This window comes from Eleutherodactylus coqui, chromosome 2 (genome assembly GCF_035609145.1).
Source record: "Eleutherodactylus coqui strain aEleCoq1 chromosome 2, aEleCoq1.hap1, whole genome shotgun sequence".
NCBI classification, from domain to species: Eukaryota; Metazoa; Chordata; class Amphibia; order Anura; family Eleutherodactylidae; genus Eleutherodactylus; species Eleutherodactylus coqui.
The window spans coordinates 317,546,802-317,566,363 of record NC_089838.1 but is presented as its reverse complement, the minus strand read 5'-3'; positions in this window follow the sequence as shown (position 1 = coordinate 317,566,363).

Sequence of the window (19,562 nt, the reverse complement as noted above, 5' to 3'; positions counted from 1 at the left end):
AAGTATGGCGATAAACGGAGTCACGTTTTCCTTTTCACCAATAGCAGCAGCCCAGCTCACTGCTTCATAGTATCGAGCAATGCAAGTGAAGTCGCGCAGCGACCATGTTAAGTAAGGGCGACGTAGTCTGACTGTCAACGTGGACGGAAAGAGGGCTGATAGGAAGGGCACAGTGCGGCTGCTGTACCGTCATGACAGGCAGTGTGTATGTCAGTCAGTATGGAGGGGGAGCTAAAACGTAGGAACATCCGAAGGGACTAGTTGAAAATTCCCTATTGGAAGATGATAAAAAAGAGCATCAGCCAGCAAGGGGCGCCAGTGAGCGCAAGAGAAAGCAGCTCTAGTGTGTAGCCTGGGCTATTCCCAGGCAACTGCTGATACAGGGGACCGCGCAGCAGCTTCTATTTTCATGACAGACACTTATGGGGGCGCTCTGCCTCTATTTGTAGGGTCACTGGGAGTTCTTATGGGGGCAGTCAGTGGTCTGCAGAGAGGAACATTAACAGTAACTTCTACCAAGGTGAAAACGAGTACCGACTAACCCAAAACCCCGACTACTGACAACCGCCCCACATCTGCAGAGTACTGACATGTACTGGGAGCAGTGTCACACTCTTATCCATAGGGGGCAGTATTATAGTAGTTATATTCTTGTACATAGGGGGCAGTATTATAGTAGTTATATCCTTGTACATAGGGGGCAGTATTATAGTAGTTATATTCTTGTACATAGGAGGCAGTATTATAGTAGTTATATTCTTGTATATATGGAGCAGTATTATAGTAGTTATATTCTTGTACATAGGGGGCAGTATTATAGTAGTTATATTCTTGTACATAGGAGGCAGTATTATAGTAGTTATATTCTTGTACATAGGGGCAGTATTATAGTAGTTATATTCTTGTACATAGGGGGCAGTATTATAGTAGTTATATTCTTGTACATAGGGGGCAGTATTATAGTACTTATATTCTTGTACATAGGGGGCAGTATTATAGTAGTTATATTCTTGTACATAGGGGGCAGTATTATAGTAGTTATATTCTTGTACACAGGGGGCAGTATTATAGTAGTTATATTCTTGTACATAGGTGACAGTATTATAGTAGTTATATTCTTGTACATAGGGGGCAGTATTATAGTAGTTATATTCTTGTACATAGGGGGCAGTATTATAGCAGTTATATTCTTGTACATAGCGGGCAGTATTATAGTAGTTATATTCTTGTACATAGGGGGCAGTATTATAGTAGTTATATTCTTGTACATAGGAGGGCAGTATTATAGTAGTTATATTCTTGTACATAGGGGGCAGTATTATAGTAGTTATATTCTTGTACATAGGAGCAGTATTATAGTAGTTATATTCTTGTACATAGGGGGCAGTATTATAGTAGTTATATTCTTGTACATAGGAGCAGTATTATAGTAGTTATATTCTTGTACATAGGGGGCAGTATTATAGTAGTTATATTCTTGTACATAGGAGCAGTATTATAGTAGTTATATTCTTGTACATAGGGGCAGTATTATAGTAGTTATATTCTTGTACATAGGGGGCAGTATTATAGTAGTTATATTCTTGTACATAGGAGGGCAGTATTATAGTAGTTATATTCTTGTACATAGGGGGCAGTATTATAGTAGTTATATTCTTGTACATAGGAGCAGTATTATAGTAGTTATATTCATGTACATAGGGGGCAGTATTATAGTAGTTCTGGTCTTATACATAGGGGGCAGTATTATAGTAGTTATATTCTTGTATATAGGAGGCAGTATTATAGTAGTTATATTCTTGTACATAGGAGGCAGTATTATAGTAGTTATATTCTTGTATATAGGGGGCAGTATTATAGTAGTTATATTCTTGTACATAGGGAGCAGTATTATAGTAGTTATATTCTTGTACATAGGAGGCAGTATTATAGTAGTTATATTCTTGTATATATGGAGCAGTATTATAGTAGTTATATTCTTGTACATAGGGGGCAGTATTATAGTAGTTATATTCTTGTACATAGGAGGCAGTATTATAGTAGTTATATTCATGTACATAGGAGGCAGTATTATAGTAGTTATATTCTTGTACATAGGAGGCAGTATTATAGTAGTTATATTCTTGTACATAGGGGGCAGTATTATAGTAGTTATATTCTTGTACATAGGGAGCAGTATTATAGTAGTTATATTCTTGTACATAGGAGGCAGTATTATAGTAGTTATATTCTTGTACATAGGAGGCAGTATTATAGTAGTTATATTCTTGTACGTAGGGGGCAGTATTATAGTAGTTATATTCTTGTACATAGCGGGCAGTATTATAGTAGTTATATTCTTGTACATAGAGGGCAGTATTATAGTAGTTATATTCTTGTACATAGGGAGCAGTATTATAGTAGTTATATTCTTGTACATAGGGGGCAGTATTATAGTAGTTATATTCATGTACATGGGAGGCAGTATTATAGTAGTTATATTCTTGTACATAGGAGGCAGTATTATAGTAGTTATATTCTTGTACATAGGGGGCAGTATTATATTAGTTATATTCTTGTACATAGGAGGCAGTATTATAGTATATTCTTGTACATAGGAGGTAGTATTATAGTAGTTACATTCTTGTATATAGGAGGCAGTATTATAGCAGTTATATTCTTGTACATAGGGGGCTGTATTATAGTATTTCTATTCCTGTACATAGGAGGCAGTATTATAGTAGTTATATTCTTGTACATAGGGGGCAGTATTACAGTAGTTATATTCTTGTACATAGGAGGCAGTATTATAGTAGTTATATTCTTGTATATAGGAGGCAGTATTATAGTAGTTATATTCTTGTACATAGGGGGCAGTATTATAGTAGTTATATTCTTGTACATAGGAGGCAGTATTATAGTAGTTATATTCTTGTACATAGGGGGCAGTACTATAGCAGTTATATTCTTGTACATAGGGGGCTGTATTATAGTAGTTATATTCTTGTACATAGGGGGCAGTATTATAGTAGTTATATTCTTGTACATAGGAGGCAGTATTATAGTAGTTATATTCTTGTACATAGGAGGCAGTATTATAGTAGTTATAATCTTGTACATAGGAGCAGTATTATAGTAGTTATATTCTTGTACATAGGGGGCAGTATTATAGTAGGTATATTCTTGTACATAGGGGCAGTATTATAGTAGTTATATTCTTGTACATAGGGGGCAGTATTATAGTAGGTATATTCTTGTACATAGGGGCAGTATTATAGTAGTTATAATCTTGTACATAGGAGCAGTATTATAGTAGTTATATTCTTGTACATAGGGGGCAGTATTATAGTAGGTATATTCTTGTACATAGGGGCAGTATTATAGTAGTTATATTCTTGTACATAGGGGACAGTATTATAGGAGTTATATTCTTGTACATAGGGGGCAGTATTATAGTAGTTATATTCTTGTACATAGCAGACAGTATTATAGTAGTTATATTCTTGTACATAGGAGCTGTATTATAGTAGTTATATTCTTGTACATAGGGGGTAGTATTATAGTAGTTATATTCTTGTACATAGGGAGCAGTATTATAGTAGTTATATTCTTGTACATAGGAGGCAGTTGTCAGGACAGTGTCCGGGATATGGGGGTCCCTGAGATATCCCGCAACCCCTGTCCCTGCCTACTTGCCCCCCTGGGCTACCCCCCAGGGCGACAACTGGGCGACGGTCCCTACCCTCACTAGGGAAGCGGGACACGGGAGACAAACAGACACTGAGACAAGCAACGGTAGAATGGTCAGACAATCCGGGTAGGCAACAAGAGGGTACGCAGTACGGAGGGGTCAGGCAAAAACGTAGTCAAGTCCAAAAGCAGGTGTCAGAAAAGCCGAGGTCACAAGAGCAGTCAGGATAAACGCGGGTGCAGCTGGAGAACCAAACTAACACTGGCAAGGCCTGAGAGGAAAACACACCTATTTAAATGCTGTCAGCGCTCCCGCCCCAGAAGCTGATTGGGGCGGGGAGCCTGACAGCAGCAGGGCTAATCAGGGCGGTGCTGGGGGCACGCCCCCAGTCTCACTGCACAGACAGTTACCAGGGAAGCCAGCCTGGTAGTCAAGCGACTAGAAGCACCAGCTGCCTCCCTAGCAACCCGGCGGCGACCAGTCTTACAGCGGCCCGGGGAGATCACAAGAACCGGGGTACCTCTGCGCCGTGCTCCTGTACCCCGGGTGGCCGGACCGGTGGTGCGGGCCCGGCGGCCCCGAGAGTTGCCGGTTCTGACAGTACCCCCCCTTCTACGGGGGGACACCGGACCCCCATGGCCAGGTGCGGGCTTAAGCGGGAAAGCCCTGTGGAATGCCTGGACTAGGCGTGGCGCATGCACGTCCCTGGCAGGGACCCACGTCCTATCCTCAGGGCCAAATCCTCTCCAGTGGACCAGGTACTGCAGCCCACCTCTAACCCGTCGGGCATCCACAAGCCTTTCTACTTCATACTCCAGTTCCCCCTGTACCAGAGAGGGAGGAGGCGGGTTCTGGGTGGGGAGAACTGGAGTCACATACTTCTTAAGCAAGTTCTTGTGAAAAACCTTGTGGATCTTCCAGGGGTCAGGAAGTGCCAACTTATATGACACCGGGTTGATAACCTGAGAAACCGTAAATGGGCCAATGAACCGAGGAGCAAGTTTCAGGGAGGGAACCTTAAGTCTCAGATTCTTAGATGATAATAAAACCTGCTCCCCGACCACAAAAGGTGCAGAGATAGTACGTCTTTTATTTGCGTATTTACGCAGTTTCTCTTGGGAACCCTGAAGGTTCTTACGAACCTGGGCCCAAACTGTGCACAGTTCTTCGGCGGATATGTCGGCGGCCGGATTGTTCGAGACCAAAGGAGTAGAAAGCGAGAACCGGGGATGGAACCCATAGTTACAAAAAAAAGGTGACAGTTGGGTCGACGAGTTACCATGGTTGTTAATAGCAAATTCGGCGAGAGGTAAGTAGTTGGCCCACTGATGCTGGTTATCAGAGACAAACAGTCGCAGATACTGGATAAGTTCTTGGTTCATCCGTTCCGTTTGTCCGTTACTCTCGGGATGGAAAGCGGAGGAAAAGGACAAATTAACGTTTAGATTTTTACAGAAGGCTCGCCAGAAGCGAGCGACGAACTGAACCCCTCTATCAGACACAATATCCTCGGGGATCCCATGTAACCGAACAATCTCCTTGATGAACATCTCAGACAAAAGTTTGGCGTTAGGCAACTTGCCAAGTGGAACAAAATGAGACATTTTGGAGAAACGGTCAACTATTACCCAAATGACCGTATTCCCCAGCGAGGATGGCAGATCAGTAATAAAATCCATGGACAAATGGGACCATGGCCTGGACGGAATGGGCAAGGGCAGAAGAGGCCCCTCAGGACGTCTCCTGAGGTTCTTCCCCCTTGCGCAAACCGGGCACGCGGACACAAATACCCGTACATCCTTGGCCATGTGCGGCCACCAATAGAGTCTGGCCGCTAACTCCAGAGTACCCCTGATACCGGGGTGTCCAGCTAGGACTGAAGCATGTGTCTCCTCTAACACTTTCAATCTCAGTGACAACGGGACAAATAATTTGCCTTCCGGAAGGGCTTCAGGAGCAGATTGTTGAGCGGCGTGAATGAGAGGTGAAAGGTCGGAGGAGACAGCAGCGAGGACCACCCCAGGGGAGAGAATGCTCTCAGGCTCCGGCTCGGAAGGTTCCGGAGAACCAAAACTCCTCGACAGGGCATCAGCCTTGACATTCTTAGAACCGGGTCTATAGGTAACAACAAAATTGAACCGAGAGAAAAACAAGGCCCAGCGGGCTTGCCGAGCATTTAACCTCTTAGCGGAATCTAGATAAGTGAGGTTTTTATGGTCAGTGAGTACCGTAATCTGGTGATGGGCTCCTTCCAAAAAATGCCTCCACTCTTCGAAAGCCCACTTAATCGCCAGCAATTCCCGGTTGCCTATATCATAGTTCCGTTCGGTGGACGAAAACTTCCTAGAAAAATAGGCACACGGTCTAAGGTTGGTGAGAGTGGAGGGACCTTGGGACAGTACCGCTCCCACACCAAACTCAGAGGCATCTACCTCCACCACAAAAGGACTGGACAGATCCGGTTGTACTAGGACAGGTGCAGACGAGAACGCCGCCTTTAGGGTATTGAAGGCCCTCAGAGCCTCAGAAGACCAGGTCCTCACATCTGCCCCCTTTCTGGTGAGGTCCGTTAGAGGTTTAGCCACCACGGAGAAGTCTTTAATGAATTTGCGATAGTAGTTGGCGAAGCCGAGGAAGCGTTGAAGGGCTTTCAACGACCCTGGCTGGGCCCACTCCGTGATGGCCTTCACCTTTTCAGGATCCATCTGGAAGTCGCATGGCGTGATGATATACCCCAAAAATGATATCTTTTGTACCCCGAAAACACATTTCTCGAGTTTAGCAAACAGCTTGTTATGTCTGAGTCGAGCTAGCACAGTCTGAACGTGAGTATGGTGACTCGGCAAGTCGGAGGAAAAAATCAAAATGTCGTCTAGATATACAACCACGAACACCCCCATGATATCCTGAAACACTGAGTTCATGTACCCCTGAAAAATGGCGGGGGCGTTACACAATCCAAAAGGCATAACTAGGTATTCAAAATGCCCGAGGGGCGTATTGAAGGCGGTTTTCCACTCATCCCCCTCCCGAATGCGGATGAGGTTGTATGCTCCCCTGAGATCAAGTTTAGAAAACCATCGGGCACCAGCGACCTGGTTGAGGAGGTCAGGAATGAGTGGAAGAGCATACTGGTTTCGGACTGTGATTTTATTTAGCTCTCTATAGTCAATACAGGGCCGGAGACCCCCATCCTTCTTCTCAACGAAGAAAAACCCGGCACCCACCGGGGATTCTGAGGGCCGGATGTGCCCCTTGGCCAGGCTGTCCTGGATGTAGTCCCTCATGGATTCTCTCTCTGGAACCGTAACGTTATAAATGCGGCCCTTGGGAAGTTTGGCCCCAGGAATCAAGTCTATTTTACAGTCCCATTCCCTATGAGGGGGCAGAGCTTCAGATAATTGTTTGGAGAACACGTCAGAAAACTCGGAGAGGTATTCTGGTAGGGGGCTCCCCTCGCAGGTGGAGATTCCCACCTTCACCGCACAAAGGTGGTTGGCACAGCGGGGACCCCACTTTACCAGTTCCAACGTGTCCCAATTTACTACCGGGTTGTGCTCCCGGAGCCAGGGGAGGCCTAGGACGACGTCCACAGACAAATCTCTCATCACTAGAAAGGTGCAGGTTTCCACGTGTAAGGCTCCTATAGTAAACCTTACTTCAGGGGTCACCAGATTAACCACCCCTGCTTGCAAAGGAGTGGAGTCCACTCCTGAAACCAGAATCGGAGTTTCTAAACGTAACAAAACCCCGGACAGTTGAGCAACGAAATTAAAGTTAACGAAATTAGCCGCAGCCCCCGAATCAACAAAGGCTTGCCCAGTACGGTGGAAAGCATGAAATTCTAGGGTGCAAGGCACTAACATTTTGGACAACACAGGGAGTACCTTGGCTCCTAGACAGTCCCCCCGATAACTGCCTAGGAGCGGGAGTTCTTCCTGCCGTGGCTTCTTAGCGCAGGTAGCAATGCGGTGACCCGGCTCCCCACAGTAGAAGCAGAGGTTCTTCTTCAGGCGATGTTCCCGTCGTTGCTCGGGGTTCACGGCTCCCAGCTCCATGGCCTCGGTGGTGGGAGGGTAAAAGGTCGGGTCAGTCGAAGAAGTAGACGTGGGGAGTGGGGTGGTCCGAGCGGCGTGTCTGGCCCTCAAACGTCGGTCGGCTCGAATAGCCAGCGACATGGCTTGCTCCAGGGTTTTAGGCTCTGGGTGGGCCACAAGTAGGTCCTTGAGACCCTCAGACAGACCGGTCAAAAATAAGTCTTTTAGGGCGGCATCGTTCCACCGGGATTCCGTACAATGTTGACGGAATTGGGAACAGTAGTCCTCCGCCATCTTACAACCCTGGCGCAGGGCCAGAAGTTTGGAGACTGCGTAGCCCGCCCGGTCGGGTTCGTCATAAATTTGACCCAGGGCGAAAAAAAAGGCGTCAAGGGATAGTCGGGCTGGAGAGCCAGCTGGTAGCGAGAAAGCCCAATTCTGGGGCTCTCCCCTCAGGCGGGTAATTACGATTCCCACTTTCTGGTATTCAGTACCAGAGGAGTGGGGGCGGAGATCAAAGTAGAGCTTGCAGCTCTCTCTAAATGCAAAAAACTGATCTCTCTCTCCGGAGAAGCAATCCGGAAGCGTGGCTCGAGGTTCTGACATCGTTCCTGGAGCGGACGAGGGCTGCATGGGGCCTGCAGCTGCCACTTGTTCCCGTGGCTGCAAGCGGGCTGTTAGGTCCTGGGCAAGGGTCGTAAGGACCTGGACCTGGTTCGCTACAGCCGCCACGGCCTCCATCGAGGGGCTCAAAGTTGCCGGGCGGATGCAAGGGTCTGACCTTAGTTCGGCCAGTGTTACTGTCAGGACAGTGTCCGGGATATGGGGGTCCCTGAGATATCCCGCAACCCCTGTCCCTGCCTACTTGCCCCCCTGGGCTACCCCCCAGGGCGACAACTGGGCGACGGTCCCTACCCTCACTAGGGAAGCGGGACACGGGAGACAAACAGACACTGAGACAAGCAACGGTAGAATGGTCAGACAATCCGGGTAGGCAACAAGAGGGTACGCAGTACGGAGGGGTCAGGCAAAAACGTAGTCAAGTCCAAAAGCAGGTGTCAGAAAAGCCGAGGTCACAAGAGCAGTCAGGATAAACGCGGGTGCAGCTGGAGAACCAAACTAACACTGGCAAGGCCTGAGAGGAAAACACACCTATTTAAATGCTGTCAGCGCTCCCGCCCCAGAAGCTGATTGGGGCGGGGAGCCTGACAGCAGCAGGGCTAATCAGGGCGGTGCTGGGGGCACGCCCCCAGTCTCACTGCACAGACAGTTACCAGGGAAGCCAGCCTGGTAGTCAAGCGACTAGAAGCACCAGCTGCCTCCCTAGCAACCCGGCGGCGACCAGTCTTACAGCGGCCCGGGGAGATCACAAGAACCGGGGTACCTCTGCGCCGTGCTCCTGTACCCCGGGTGGCCGGACCGGTGGTGCGGGCCCGGCGGCCCCGAGAGTTGCCGGTTCTGACAGCAGTATTATAGTAGTTATATTCTTGTATATATGGAGCAGTATTATAGTAGTTATATTCTTGTACATAGGGGGCAGTATTATAGTAGTTATATTATTGTACATAGGAGGCAGTATTATAGTAGTTATATTCATGTACATAGGAGGCAGTATTATAGTAGTTATATTCTTGTACATAGGAGGCAGTATTATAGTAGTTATATTCTTGTACATAGGGGGCAGTATTATAGTAGTTATATTCTTGTACATAGGGAGCAGTATTATAGTAGTTATATTCTTGTACATAGGAGGCAGTATTATAGTAGTTATATTCTTGTACATAGGAGGCAGTATTATAGTAGTTATATTCTTGTACATAGAGGGCAGTATTATAGTAGTTATATTCTTGTACATAGGCAGTATTATAGTAGTTATATTCTTGTACATAGAGGGCAGTATTATAGTAGTTATATTCTTGTACATAGGGAGCAGTATTATAGTAGTTATATTCATGTACATGGGAGGCAGTATTATAGTAGTTATATTCTTGTACATAGGAGGCAGTATTATAGTAGTTATATTCTTGTACATAGGGGGCAGTATTATATTAGTTATATTCTTGTACATAGGAGGCAGTATTATAGTATATTCTTGTACATAGGAGGTAGTATTATAGTAGTTACATTCTTGTATATAGGAGGCAGTATTATAGCAGTTATATTCTTGTACATAGGGGGCTGTATTATAGTATTTCTATTCCTGTACATAGGAGGCAGTATTATAGTAGTTATATTCTTGTACATAGGGGGCAGTATTACAGTAGTTATATTCTTGTACATAGGAGGCAGTATTATAGTAGTTATATTCTTGTATATAGGAGGCAGTATTATAGTAGTTATATTCTTGTACATAGGGGGCAGTATTATAGTAGTTATATTCTTGTACATAGGAGGCAGTATTATAGTAGTTATATTCTTGTACATAGGGGGCAGTACTATAGCAGTTATATTCTTGTACATAGGGGGCTGTATTATAGTAGTTATATTCTTGTACATAGGGGGCAGTATTATAGTAGTTATATTCTTGTACATAGGAGGCAGTATTATAGTAGTTATATTCTTGTACATAGGAGGCAGTATTATAGTAGTTATAATCTTGTACATAGGAGCAGTATTATAGTAGTTATATTCTTGTACATAGGGGGCAGTATTATAGTAGGTATATTCTTGTACATAGGGGCAGTATTATAGTAGTTATATTCTTGTACATAGGGGGCAGTATTATAGTAGGTATATTCTTGTACATAGGGGCAGTATTATAGTAGTTATAATCTTGTACATAGGAGCAGTATTATAGTAGTTATATTCTTGTACATAGGAGGCAGTATTATAGTAGTTATATTCTTGTACATAGGAGGCAGTATTATAGTAGTTATATTCTTGTACATAGGGGGCAGTATTATATTAGTTATATTCTTGTACATAGGAGGCAGTATTATAGTATATTCTTGTACATAGGAGGTAGTATTATAGTAGTTACATTCTTGTATATAGGAGGCAGTATTATAGCAGTTATATTCTTGTACATAGGGGGCTGTATTATAGTATTTCTATTCCTGTACATAGGAGGCAGTATTATAGTAGTTATATTCTTGTACATAGGGGGCAGTATTACAGTAGTTATATTCTTGTACATAGGAGGCAGTATTATAGTAGTTATATTCTTGTATATAGGAGGCAGTATTATAGTAGTTATATTCTTGTACATAGGGGGCAGTATTATAGTAGTTATATTCTTGTACATAGGAGGCAGTATTATAGTAGTTATATTCTTGTACATAGGGGGCAGTACTATAGCAGTTATATTCTTGTACATAGGGGGCTGTATTATAGTAGTTATATTCTTGTACATAGGGGGCAGTATTATAGTAGTTATATTCTTGTACATAGGAGGCAGTATTATAGTAGTTATATTCTTGTACATAGGAGGCAGTATTATAGTAGTTATAATCTTGTACATAGGAGCAGTATTATAGTAGTTATATTCTTGTACATAGGGGGCAGTATTATAGTAGGTATATTCTTGTACATAGGGGCAGTATTATACTAGTTATATTCTTGTACATAGGGGGCAGTATTATAGTAGGTATATTCTTGTACATAGGGGCAGTATTATAGTAGTTATAATCTTGTACATAGGAGCAGTATTATAGTAGTTATATTCTTGTACATAGGGGGCAGTATTATAGTAGGTATATTCTTGTACATAGGGGCAGTATTATAGTAGTTATATTCTTGTACATAGGGGACAGTATTATAGGAGTTATATTCTTTTACATAGGGGGCAGTATTATAGTAGTTATATTCTTGTACATAGCAGACAGTATTATAGTAGTTATATTCTTGTACATAGGAGCTGTATTATAGTAGTTATATTCTTGTACATAGGGGGTAGTATTATAGTAGTTATATTCTTGTACATAGGGAGCAGTATTATAGTAGTTATATTCTTGTACATAGGAGGCAGTATTATAGTAGTTATATTCTTGTATATATGGAGCAGTATTATAGTAGTTATATTCTTGTACATAGGGGGCAGTATTATAGTAGTTATATTATTGTACATAGGAGGCAGTATTATAGTAGTTATATTCATGTACATAGGAGGCAGTATTATAGTAGTTATATTCTTGTACATAGGAGGCAGTATTATAGTAGTTATATTCTTGTACATAGGGGGCAGTATTATAGTAGTTTTATTCTTGTACATAGGGAGCAGTATTATAGTAGTTATATTCTTGTACATAGGAGGCAGTATTATAGTAGTTATATTCTTGTACATAGGAGGCAGTATTATAGTAGTTATATTCTTGTACATAGAGGGCAGTATTATAGTAGTTATATTCTTGTACATAGGAGGCAGTATTATAGTAGTTATATTCTTGTACATAGAGGGCAGTATTATAGTAGTTATATTCTTGTACATAGGGGGCAGTATTATAGTAGTTATATTCATGTACATGGGAGGCAGTATTATAGTAGTTATATTCTTGTACATAGGAGGCAGTATTATAGTAGTTATATTCTTGTACATAGAGGGCAGTATTATAGTAGTTATATTCTTGTACATAGGGGGCAGTATTATATTAGTTATATTCTTGTACATAGGAGGCAGTATTATAGTATATTCTTGTACATAGGAGGTAGTATTATAGTAGTTACATTCTTGTATATAGGAGGCAGTATTATAGCAGTTATATTCTTGTACATAGGGGGCTGTATTATAGTATTTCTATTCCTGTACATAGGAGGCAGTATTATAGTAGTTATATTCTTGTACATAGGGGGCAGTATTACAGTAGTTATATTCTTGTACATAGGAGGCAGTATTATAGTAGTTATATTCTTGTATATAGGAGGCAGTATTATAGTAGTTATATTCTTGTACATAGGGGGCAGTATTATAGTAGTTATATTCTTGTACATAGGAGGCAGTATTATAGTAGTTATATTCTTGTACATAGGGGGCAGTACTATAGCAGTTATATTCTTGTACATAGGGGGCTGTATTATAGTAGTTATATTCTTGTACATAGGGGGCAGTATTATAGTAGTTATATTCTTGTACATAGGAGGCAGTATTATAGTAGTTATATTCTTGTACATAGGAGGCAGTATTATAGTAGTTATAATCTTGTACATAGGAGCAGTATTATAGTAGTTATATTCTTGTACATAGGGGGCAGTATTATAGTAGGTATATTCTTGTACATAGGGGCAGTATTATAGTAGTTATATTCTTGTACATAGGGGGCAGTATTATAGTAGGTATATTCTTGTACATAGGGGCAGTATTATAGTAGTTATAATCTTGTACATAGGAGCAGTATTATAGTAGTTATATTCTTGTACATAGGGGGCAGTATTATAGTAGGTATATTCTTGTACATAGGGGCAGTATTATAGTAGTTATATTCTTGTACATAGGGGACAGTATTATAGGAGTTATATTCTTGTACATAGGGGGCAGTATTATAGTAGTTATATTCTTGTACATAGCAGACAGTATTCTAGTAGTTATATTCTTGTACATAGGAGCTGTATTATAGTAGTTATATTCTTGTACATAGGGGGTAGTATTATAGTAGTTATATTCTTGTACATAGGAGGCAGTATTATAGTAGGTATATTCTTGTACATAGGGGGCAGTATTATAGTAGTTATATTCTTGTACATAGGGGACAGTATTATAGTAGTTATATTCTTGTACATAGCAGACAGTATTATAGTAGCTATATTCTTGTACATGGGGGCAGTATTATAGTAGTTATATTCTTGTACATAGGAGGCAGTATTATAGTAGTTATATTCTTGTACATAGGGGCAGTATTATAGTAGTTATATTCTTGTACATAGGGGGCAGTATTATAGTAGTTATATTCTTGTACATAGGAGCAGTATTATAGTAGTTATATTCTTGTACATAGGAGCAGTATTATAGTAGTTATATTCTTGTACATAGGGGGCAGTATTATAGTAGTTATATTCTTGTACATAGGGGGCAGTATTATAGTAGTTATATTCTTGTACATAGGGGGCAGTATTATAGTAGTTATATTCTTGTACATAGGGGACAGTATTATAGTAGTTATATTCTTGTACATAGGAGGCAGTATTATAGTAGTTATATTCTTGTACATAGGGGGCAGTATTATAGTAGTTATATTCTTGTACATAGGAGCAGTATTATAGTAGTTATATTCTTGTACATAGGAGCAGTATTATAGTAGTTATATTCTTGTACATAGGGGGCAGTATTATAGTAGTTATATTCTTGTACATAGGGGGCAGTATTATAGTAGTTATATTCTTGTACATAGGAGGTAGTATTATAGTAGTTATATTCTTGTACATAGGGGGCAGTATTATAGTAGTTATATACTTGTACATAGGGGGCAGTATTATGGCAGTTATATTCCTGTACATAGGGGGCAGTGTTATAGCAGTGTGATAACTTGAAATATTAAGCTCTCGGGGATACCATCCGTTCTCTACCTAGTTGGGTGGTCGAACGTTAGTAACCCACATCAAAGCCGGAATTTGTGGTAAAACTTACGAAGTCCAGTTATTTTGGTAACATCATAGACAGAATAACAGGGACTTTGTACTATTGTTAATAGTCACAGTACACAAATTTTTATCAATGCCTGGCCATCTGGCCTCTAAATGACACTGATGCACTAGCAAACCTTGGCCTAGTGCCTTACACAGTCCATCGTACCCAAGCAGAGTGTCATCCCATTAGGATCCTGGCTATCAACCACCGTTTGGCTCCATGCTCCTCTGAGTTACAGCCCCCATGGACCTCACAGGGCCCTCTCTCTGGGACACTGAATGTTGCAGGGCTAGAGGTTTTATTTCCTCCCTGATGCACCCACATAGGTGTTTTCTCTAATTTACTATTAGAGTGAATTTTCTACCGTCTTCTGCAGGCCATTTGTGCTACTACACTGCCACATATCCATTCCCCCCGTCTCTGATGAAGACCGTAGGTTTTCTCCCAGAACCTATGCCTCTGGGGTCTAAGCAGCATGCTCGGGGATCATCATGTGTCAGCATTTGGTTGTTACTGCAGCTTTCTTGTCCGTTGTCAACTGCCTTCAGAACATTGTCGTCCGTGTGTACATCACACAGTAAGAACTTTTTCCATATGTTCCTCACTTTCAGGATCATTGGCTTTCCCATCTTCCTGCATCTCAACTGAAACAGCAACCTTTTGGGCTTCCATATCGGAGACCTCCGACTGTTTTAGTTCCATTACTTTCTCTACAATCTTTTTCTGTAACTTTATCCGAAGAGCACAGCCAGTCTCCATTTCCTTCTCTCATCTCAGAGGTCCACCTCCTTCACTTATTTTCTGCTTTAAGGCCTTGTGGTCTGCCGATAAACACTTCTCTCTTTTGTCGCTCTCAATTAAGAGATTTTCCTTTTCGTGCAGTAGTTCGATATAGTTTTCCTTCTGGCTGAACTCGTCTCTGACCCATTTCTTCCAGCTCTTTTTTTTTTTCCTTTAGACACGTCTCGGCATGGTCCACAAGCCGTTTGTAGTTTTCAGCCTGCAAAATGGCATCACTCATCTGCTTCAGAGCAGTAGCCAGTTTCCCTTCACCTTCTTTGGCAGTTCTTCAGCTGCTCCTGCACCTCATGCAGTTCCTGGCTAGCTTTGCCTCTATCATGGTTTGTGAGGCCAAGACTTTTTCATTTTTTTATAAACCTTTCACCTATAGCCCCAGGTTACTTTCTAAGCACAACTTGGCAGACTTTGATGCTTGTAACACATCTTTAAGATCTTCAACAAGGTCTTCATTTCTTCTTCTGGCTGTTAAGGCACACTCTTGGACTTTTCTATTTCCAGAACTCTCTTTTAAGCATCCTTCTTGGCGCTAACCAAGTCTTGCATTTCTGAGCGCTTGTTGATCTTTCCTAATTCAGCCTTTATTTCATGGGCCTCTTCCAGGGTGCATGTCAAGGAGAGCGCTTCGGTTTCTTTTTCATGAGCATCTAGTTGCTCAAGGAACGCATTTCTCTAATCTTCCATTTGTTTCAGCCTGGCACTAAGGCCAAGCTTCTGACGAGTTTCTTCTGCACAAGTTTCTGAGAATCTTGAATCTGATTTTTCAATTCCACCTGCAGCCTGTTCACCTTCTCAGACAGCTCTGCCTGTACTCTGTTGAGTCTCTACCCTTTTTGTCTTGTGTTCAGAGTCACTCTTGTCTTGCAGAAGAACCTTTACGTCATTGATCAACTCATACACTCACTTTCCAGAGCCTGTTTAGCCATTTCCAAGTTTTCTTTCAACTTTTCAGATTGCTCTAACTGTCTGGTCAGTTGCTCCACAGCTTGGACGTGTTTCTGTCTAAGTTCCTGAACTTGGGCTTCATGCATTTCTCCCAATCCCTCTTCTGCTTTTCTGCCTTGCTGTGAGCAGCTCTCTCTGATTCCAGGACCCTCTGCAGTCCACCTGTGACTGAGGCCTCTTTCACACGGGCGACGTGATATCGCTGCGAGAAAATTGCAAGAGCAAAGGAATTGTCTGCACAAAGTAATGCGGCTCTGAAGACAATTCATGAGCTAAAGTTTTTCTGTTCAGTTTTTTGTGAGCCAAAACCAGGAGTGGAGAGAAAGTATAATGGAAAGATTTGCCTGTCTTCCGTATTTTGGACCCGCTCCTGGTTTTGGCTTACAAAAAACTGAACATAAAAACTGTCATGTGAAAGCGCCCAGGCAATAGATTTCCCAGCAATGCGAGAGTTAGAGCTCCTTCCCACGGTTCTATTGAACCTAATAGGTCAGTGCTCACGGTGCGGAATTCCACTGCGGCATGCTCTATTTGCCGCGGGTGTACGCGCGGACGGCTTCCATTGCAGTCAATGGGAGCCGTCCGTCACTCTATCTTCCGCTGTAGCACAGCGGAAGATAGTGTGAAACCGCTTCCCCGCCTACCACCGCGGCGTCATATGACGTGACCGGCGCATCATATGACGCTGTGGCCCTGTCATGTGCCGTGGCCGGCGTGTCACATGACGCTGCAGCGCGTCACGACGAAGCGTCATGCGGGACGGAAGACGCCGGATCCGGAGGTAAGTATTGGCGTCTCTGGGGGGCGACGTGACGGGCTCCACCGCAGAATTTCGCGGCGGAGCCCGTCACGGCCGTGTGCAGCCGGCCTAAGTGAAAACGCATGTGTTTGAAACCAATGATTTTATTTATTTTTATTGAAGGTAAAAAGTTAAAAAAACCTGATTTAAAAAAAAACAAAAAAAAAACAACTTATAGTTGTATTTCTTTAACCCCTTAACGACCAGCCCATAGTGTTTTTACATCCTGCCCAAGTGGGCTTTATTCTCTGAGGACGTAAAAACACGTCTCCTGCAGAGAATAAAGCCCCGTGGGCTCTGGACGTGACAGCTCCATGCTGTCGGTGCCCGCAGGTAGCCGACAGCATGGAGCTGTCATCCCGGGCTGCGGGGACCCCCCCCCCCCGGGATTGCGATCGGCGCTATCCAATGGATAGCGCCGATCGCAAAAAAGTAAATGAAAAAATGCCCAAAAAGTTAAAGTTTCAGCTGCCCTGATGGATCCGATCCATCAGGGCAGCTGAAAATTTTCACCTGGCTTGTCGGCGGTGTCCCCCGGAGATCTGGTCCTCCCGAACCCGCCGCCGCTCTTCTGCGCATGCGCGCCAGACGATGACGTCACGCGCAGAAGCCCGAGAGCCCCCGGCAAATTCAAAATCTCCAGGCTCCCGGCTGCTGAAGGTAGCCGGGAGCCAGGAGGTGTTACCGGGCCTGCGATCGCCGCTATCCAATGGATAGCGGCGATCGCGAAAAAGTTTAAAAAGTTTTTAAAAAGTGCTAGTTTCACCTCCCCCCATGGATCCGATCCATGAGGGGAGGTGAAAATACTCACCTCAGGTCCGCCGATGTCCCTGGTGTTCCGGGACCCGAAGTCCCCCTCTGCGCATGCGCGCCCGATGATTGACATCGGGCGCGTGCACAGAGGGGCTCGAGCCCCAGGAAATTCAAAATCCCTCTGCTCCTGGCTGCCATGTGTAGCCAAGAGCAGAGGGATGTCACCAGGGACATGATCACTGTCATCCAATGGATGACAGTGATCATGTAAAGTGAGAAAAAAGTGTAAAAAAGTTTTAAAAAAAAGTTTAAAAAAGTTTTAAAAAGCGTACGTTTCATCCGTAAGGGAGGATGAAAGTACGTACATAAGGCCCCCAGATTTATCCGCGGACCTTACCCCAGCTTCTGCGCACACGCCCGTCGCCAAAATGGCAGACGCATGCGCAAAAGCTGTGGATTGCCAGGATAATTGAAATTCTCCCTGCTCCTGGCTACAAAACTGAGCCAAGAGCCTGGAGATTTCACGGGGGGCCGCGGTGAGCAGTTTCTGATCCCGTGTTCGCCGTTATACAATGGATAATGGCGGTCACGTAAAAGTTTTTAAAAAAAATTGAAGTTTCCTCTCCCCTCACCGATGCGATCGGTGAGAGGAGATGAAACTTTTTACCGGAGGCCTCCGTATTTGCACCCCGACGCGATCCTCATCCGTGAACTTACCCGGATTCTGCACATGCAACCGCCGGGAAAATACCGGACACATGCGCAGGAGTCGGGGAGCCCAGGAAACTTAAAATCTCCTTGCTCTCGGCGACCGTTGGTCGCCGAGAGCCTGGAGCAGTGACTGGTGGCCTCATTGAGCGGTCGCCAGTCACGTAATAAAAAAGTAGCGCTCTAACATAGGTCGGTCTCACATGACTGGATAGGAATTACGGATTCCGCATGCGTCTGATCCGCGGTATTACGCGGATCAATCGCATTGGATTACACAATTCCGCTTACATTAGCGGGTTGGAATTGTGTAATCCACGCGCAGAAAAGAGAACGCAGCAGGCTCTATTTTACTGCGGATATCCGCAACATAGAGCCCATTGTGCTCCATGGTCGCGGATATACCCGCTGCCCATACGCAACTACCTTGTATACGGGCTGCGGGTACCCGCGTCATCGCTAAGCGACGGTGCGGGAAATACAAACAAAAAAAAGGTGTACTGCGCATGACCGCCCGTGTAAGTATGCAGTTATGCGCAGTACATTACGCGGCCGTACGCAGGGTCACAGCCTGGGATCCGCTGCGGGCCTCCGCAAGCAGATTCCGCCTACAGCTGCGTAAGCCCGGCATTATTCAGACCGCTACCTGTAATACGTATTTTACAAGAAGCCCCGGGAACGCTTGCCTTCATGCAGTTCAAGGAGCAGCTTGTTGAGCGCCTTCTGTCCGAGACCGCCGCACCTCATCAAGCTTACGGAGACTCACGGAACGCCACTTTTCACACCCCATACCCGCCACAAAGGTCACGAAATACCCCCAAAAAGCATGAGAGGAGGGGGGATACACGGTTTTATTGCCCCATGGGCCCATTCCAACCAGCCTCCGTAATTACCCCTGTCTTCGGAAATACCACACAGTTCACATTATTACTTTTATCTAAGATTTGCGAATGCCAAAAAGGGCGCGGAGTGTGTGTGTGTGGGGGAGGGGGGGGGGATTTTTAGGGAGTCAATTTTTATTCTGTACAAATAAGCAATGGGGCCTGGGATTTATTCAGTTGTGCCCTGAAATCCAATGGGTGTTCCCTCCTTTATAGGCCTTGCCATGGGTCCTGTAAGTAAATTAGGGCCACAATGGGTATGTTTCTGAACTCGGGACAAATGGGGGTATCCATTTGGGGGTGAATGTCTTCATTCCTATGTACACTGTACAAAAAAACTGTTTTTAAATTTAAAAAATTGCCAAAAAAATTGAAAACCGTAACTTTTTCCTTCTGCTTTGCTTTGATTCATTCA